Source organism: Papilio polytes, unplaced genomic scaffold (assembly GCF_000836215.1).
Source record: "Papilio polytes unplaced genomic scaffold, Ppol_1.0 DF824150.1, whole genome shotgun sequence".
In the NCBI taxonomy this organism is placed as follows: Eukaryota; Metazoa; Arthropoda; class Insecta; order Lepidoptera; family Papilionidae; genus Papilio; species Papilio polytes.
Window position 1 is genome coordinate 131,612 of NW_013525054.1, and position 6,491 is coordinate 138,102.

At 33.0% G+C, this 6,491-nt stretch overlaps 1 protein-coding gene across 1 annotated transcript in view; it reads right to left on the bottom strand.

Annotated features, from left to right (window-relative positions):
* Nucleotides 1-6,491, bottom strand: part of LOC106111696 — a 17,274-nt gene that overhangs the window by 2,034 nt on the left and 8,749 nt on the right. The gene's annotated exons all lie outside the window — the stretch shown is intronic.

The following is a 6,491-nucleotide window of genomic DNA, read 5'->3' on the forward strand; positions in this document are numbered from 1 at the left end:
CAGTACACAGGCCGCTTCATGCGAAATGGTGCGATACCCTCGTATGACTCTGACCGCCATGACCCGCTGCGGCCTTCGCAGCAGGGGTCGGTCATATACCCGTACCTACGTCTATGTCACCAACTATATGTAAATAAACATTTATTCTATATTTGTTGATTCATTAATGGTGGGTTTCTCTGTTTTTAACCATTCAATAGTGTTTATGGTTCAATCATACTTCATACTAATATTATAAATGTGAAAGTTTAGATGGATGGATGGATGTTTGTTAGAGTTTGTAGCCTAAACGGCTGAACAGATTTCGATGAATTTTGGCACAGGTTTAAAGCATAGTTTGGAAGAACACATAGGCTCCTTTTTATCCCGGGAATAGTTACGGTTCCCGTGGGATTCATTAATGTTTACTCGATCATTCTGCAACGGTTCAACATATCTTATTGAAATTTGGCACAGATATAAAACAAAATCTGGAGTACACAAGGGATAAGCTTCATCGCCGAGAAATATCCGGTTCCCGAGGGATACGTAGCTTTTAGTAATTTATATAGTTTGTATGTTCTCTAATACCACGCGGACGAAGTTGCGGGCAACAGCTCGTAAATTCATAAAATGAGTTTTTGAAACTCCTTTTGTCCTTTTTTATTCTTAAATATTCACATGATATTAAACTCAAATGTCTTTAGGTGATAATAGTGTAGTATTTAGTTTTATAGTTTGTGAGTCAATTTTAAACGTTGACTGAAGTTTTAAGTCGAAATACAAACTTGCCAAACTTGCCCCGCGATATTTCATATAAGCTTCTGCGTATGAATTCATGCTCCCTCAATAAACCAAATTAATGATCGTTTACATTAATTAAAACTTAACCAAAGTATTCCATTGTCTACACCGCCATTGAGCGCCACTAATTGGCTGAATTTTGAATAGCTTTGATATAAATTATAGCATGTGAAAGTTAGGGCAAAGTTAATATATGACTTACCAGATTTTTAGCTCCACATTTTTATTATTTTCTCGTATAAATTAATTCGCAAGTCTTGATTCTTACTTCCTGCTGTAAACTGATTCCCTCAGTATACATGAGAAACCTATACAAGTAATCCTTAACGTCCATTTAAACTATTCTGAGTACGAAGTTATCTTTCAAATGTATGCAAAAATCTAGACGTCGTAATTATACTCGTATATTGATAGTAATCAAATCAAATCAAATCAAATCAAATCAAAAGTAAGTTTGTTGAGACAAAGAACGTCTTGTAACTCGTTTTAATAAACTTTTTATGGGAAAAAAAAATCAAGTTGACGGCTTAAAAACGGCCTTTGTATGCCATGAGGGTGCTTTGTTTAGTTGCGACCCGTACAAGTAAACACTTAATGGCTAAAGTTTTGTTTGCGATGAGAGCATTTTGAGTCTTGAATTAAAAGTATAGAGTAAAAATTAAATGCAACGTTGCAATCAATTGTTATGTCTTAATTAAATGAAAATATTATCCATAAATTGAACTAAAAACTAAACTAAAGTAATAAAATGAGTGTAAGCAAAATTTGTACTAATATTTGCTTATACTTAGTTTATTCCTAAGTTTAACTTTACACCGCGTTTATTTGTAAGGGTGATAGTTATTATCTGTACTAATATAATAAAGAAGATTTATATTTATGTGTTTTTGGATGTATGTCTTTCTGTTTGGAATAACTCAACAACTACTGGGCCGATTTAAAAAACTCTTTCACCGTTAGAAAAGTAATTTATCTGCGAGTGGGTTTTTCAATTTTTTTTTTAATTCACACGGGCGAAGTTGCGAGCAACAGCTAGTTACTTAATAATGCTTTCTTCAATTATGCTAATTTTAGATTTTTTCATAACACATTTTAAGACAGTCAGTACACTTACTAATGCACTTTTAATAATCTCCTTCCGCAATAAAATCTAATTAAATTAACTATAACACAAGTTATCAAACTACCCTATTGTCTAAAATTAATCATAAGCATAATTCTAAAATTCCCTAACAGGCAGCAATAGTGGTCATTTGGCGGGAAGCCAAGTTACGAGGCTTAAAATAAATCACGGCACCTGCACCCCTGGTACAGCAATTACTAAACGCGTACTGAACAGGAATACTTATTTTAACTTAGAATAACACTTACATATATAGCTACTTAGCTTACTAGCTTTCGCCGGTGACTCCGTTCACGTGAAATTAAAAAAAAGTAAGTAGCCTATGTGTTCTTCCAGACTATCCTCTACATCTATACCAAATTTCATCGAAATCCGTTCAGCCGTTTAGGCTACAAACTCTAATAAACATCTACCCATCTAAACTTTCACATCTATATAAGATTTGCAATTTTTAACAATGATTTTAAACTGTTTAGTCTCGCTTTGATTCCTAAGAGCTTATAAAGGTGCGTACACAACTCGATTTTTAGTTGTGCAACTAAACAGTTGAATTGGCTACGAAACAATCGACAATAACACAACAGTTGTGTGATAATTTTGTCAAGTGTGTGCGACCGCTCTAAGATGACATCTATAGTTTTAATAATAAAAACAACAAAGATTATATTTGAATTACATATAAACCAAATTTCAAGGATTTTTATTTCAATCCGTGTACACCCTATTTATTCATAGATAATGAAACGAAGACAATGTTAATTATTGGTTTTAAAAACACGTAAACTTTGTTTTGTTACTTGGGTAATAAACACAAAGGTACTTAATATTCCTTAAATAGACTTTCTCTCGTTCAAATCTATGAAAAGTTTAATTGTTTAGTAAACATAAAAATGTAAACAACTTTAATATATTCCGAAGCGTGATTTAATTTAGGCAAAGTCGGTTTATTTAGGACTAGCTGTTTCCGTGCGACTTCATCCGCATGAAATTATGAAAATTTTATTTCATTGTTTACATCTGTCAAATTATCAATTACAAATGTCAAAATGACATGACATGATGACAACCGTGCTTCCTTGATGTTGGCAGCAACTTATGGTCTCTTTCCCACAGTACGGTTTTTAACCAAAATGTTTAGATCCTAAGTTTAATGGCGTTAAATATATAGCCTAAACCGCGACGTAAGTGTAGGGCTTTTTTTATTTAAAAAATAACTATACAAAAATATGCTGTAATTGCTGACATCTTAGGCAACAAAGAAATGTGTGTTTACGCTTTATTATATTAATCTTATGTCAGTTCATTAAAAATAATAAATTAAACATAAAATCTGATGAACAACTCATAAAACTGTAAGCAAGCACTTGACCTGAAGAAAATCGTAAAACGAAGGAATTACTTATATAATATTTCTGAGTTAAAATAACAAAACTCCTCTATAAAAAGTAGACCTTTAATTTAATTAAATAGAAAAAAATAGCAATAGTTTAGTTTGAAAAATTAGATATTATACCAATAGATGGCGCTGTATTACATTTTGTTAACTGGATGGTAAATTGTTAAGCAAAGTCTATATGAAAGCCTCTACAATACTCACTAGACATTAGACAAATGAGGAGACGATTGTCAATTACTTGGACACGATCGATGTGAGGTTTTGACTTAAAGTAAACACATAAAAAGAATTGATAATCTTTTGGGAAGTCGGTTAAAAAACATGGTAAAAAAGGGGATTAGAGCGTGCACACATGAAACTAAACTATCGCACAACTGTTTAATTGTTTTAACTTTGAGCTTCTATGGAGGTGCGAACACTACTCGATGTTGATTTGTACAACTAAACAGTTGAATGGACAACAAAACAATAGACAATCGTGCAACATGTGCCCCCTATAACTAGACGATGTAAAGATTCACTATGTTACTGTTTTGTTTTTCAGATATGACCGCTGATAGAGATGTATGGAAGAGCAGCACATACTGTTCCGACCCTCCATAAGGGATAAGGGCAAGTTGATGATGACCGTTTTGTTTTTAGTATTAGTCAGGTTTGCTATAAAACGTGGCGATATCAGATTTATAATACTCAAGAAAGAGGGTGTTAAAAACATCCAAAACATGAATGGTTAGGTATGAATGTCGATAACACAAGGTGTAAGGACCGAGCCGATAGAAAGATCATTTTTCATACGCCTATGGGTCAAGGATGAATGTACAAGACGAAGTATCGTAACATTTTGACAACAAAACATTTACATATGCAAGACTTTCATGTGGTCGATGCAAGCGTCTAATCGCTTGATGTTTAGTCTGTCCGGTCAACGCACTCGTCAGTTATTATTTGTACTAACAATGTTTACGGAAACGAACACCATGTGAGAGAATATACCCTTTTTGTTATTTTGTGAAATACTACGATTTATTTGATGTCAAATTAGTTTTTTAAATAGCTATTGCTAGGGAAATCTCCCTTGTGAAATTAAAAAATAATAAAAAAATATTGCAAATGTTACTAAATAATAACGTAGCTTTGTAATGATGAAAGGATTTTTGAAATCGCCTCAGTAGTTTTTAAGTTATTTCAATATATATAAAAATACAAATATTTCCTTTTCACAATATCAGTATAGACTAATTAAATTAGTATGTAAATACAAACAAACTACACATTATATACTTGCATAGTCTCATCGTGGAATTTTCTCCGAGGTATTTCGAAATCGCTATGACTTAGGGTCTTTACCATAAGAGTTACAATAGTAAATCGAATAAGAATCTATGTAACATAAATGCTCCAATTTGTGTTAAAAACAGTCAACATCATAATCCTCCTTATCGCACTCCCGTAGGGTCAGCGCAACAGGTATTTGTCCTCAATATATGTATAGCTACAACAGCTCTATCATACGTCATCTCAGTCATTACTCCCTTTTTGATAATGTCACCTTTCACGCGCCATCGATCTCTTTCTAGGTCTACCTCCACACTCATAACTAAAGTTCTTGTAACATGCGATTCATCCCTCTTCATAACATGCCCATACCATGCTAACCTTTTACTCCTTACCTTCTCTACCAAACAGCTGTTGCGTTAAAAACAGTACATTTAAAAATAAACTATAGCTTACGTGTTACGTATTCACAGACTAGTCATTAAGTTTAAATGATTACGCGGTCCGGCCTCGTCTCCGATGACACTCTAACTAAAATAAGACATCTGGACAGTTTCTTTCATCTACTCTCTCTTATGTTAACACGATCGTTAATTCCAGTAATTGTATATCCTTGGAGAGGTTAGTTAAAGCGATGTTTATTTAGGTTTTTAAGTCTGTAACCTCATCTATGACTTTAGGAAAGGTAAGCCAAAAGACATAAGGATGAGGTAGGTTGTAAGAAAACGCCCATATAATCTTTACTATTATAATAAAGCGTAAACACGCACTTCTTTGTTGTCTAAGATGTCAGCAATTACAGCATATTTTTGAATAATTATTTTTTTTAATAAAAAGCCTTAAACTTATGTCATGCTTTAAGCTATATGTTTTCACGCCATTAAACTTAGGGGGTAAATATTTTGGATAAAAACCCTAATGTGGGGAAGAGACTATAAGTTGCTGCCAACATCAAGGAAGCAAGGTTGTCATGGTTTGTCATCATGTCATGTCATTTTGACATTTGCAATTGATCATTTGACACATGTAAACAATATATAAAAATTTTCATATTTTCTTACGGATGAAGCCGCACGGGAACAGCTAGTCTAAACGAAGTTACATTTAATAATAATTTCTTTTTCAACGAAAAAAATATGTAATCCGAAACCGACAAAGACGATTCTGTACTCAGAAATAATACTTAAACAATAGCCCTCAATCCTTTGTTCCAAATTTTACACGGCAAAGTGTTCGTTTTTAAAAATGTTAAAAGGGATTCAAGCATCGTTCATATAAAAACCACTTTTTTTATTGGAAACAGTTCTCGAATTAACGGCTGTGAAAACAAAGGGGGCGCTGTTCTGCTTTAATGAGATTTTATAATTATTACAGAGTTAAATGCGTGCAGGCGTTTCGGCTTAAGAGTTTTATGGGGATTTCAAACTTCAAGAAATGAGAGTTGCAAGTAAATAATGGTCATTACTTTAAATGTATATTTGTATCCTCCAGCTGGTTCAGCGACAGAATACGGGCATTAACTAGATATATTTATAATTCAACTTAAGCATTTTGATCTCTAAAGTTCCATCTCCCTTAGACTTTAAGAAACACATCTAAATCTTCACTTGTTTTAATTCTAACATTACGTCGCGTACAGTCGCGTCTTTTAGCGGTGTTTTTTATAACTAAAAAATGGACTCCGCGATGTGAAATGTTGATTTTTTTTAAATTAACGAGAATGTTTTATTATTTAAATTGTGGAAACAGACCGAAATAAAGCGCTGATGGCGACATCTAGTGTGAAAAGTCAATTCACTTTGGAGAACTGTCGCCTTTGTTATTGTTTTTTGCGTAAATAAAATTGCGTTTCTTCGTTACAAAATTGTATTGAAAAATTTGCACTTTTACAAAGATAAGTAGTTAACACGTTTG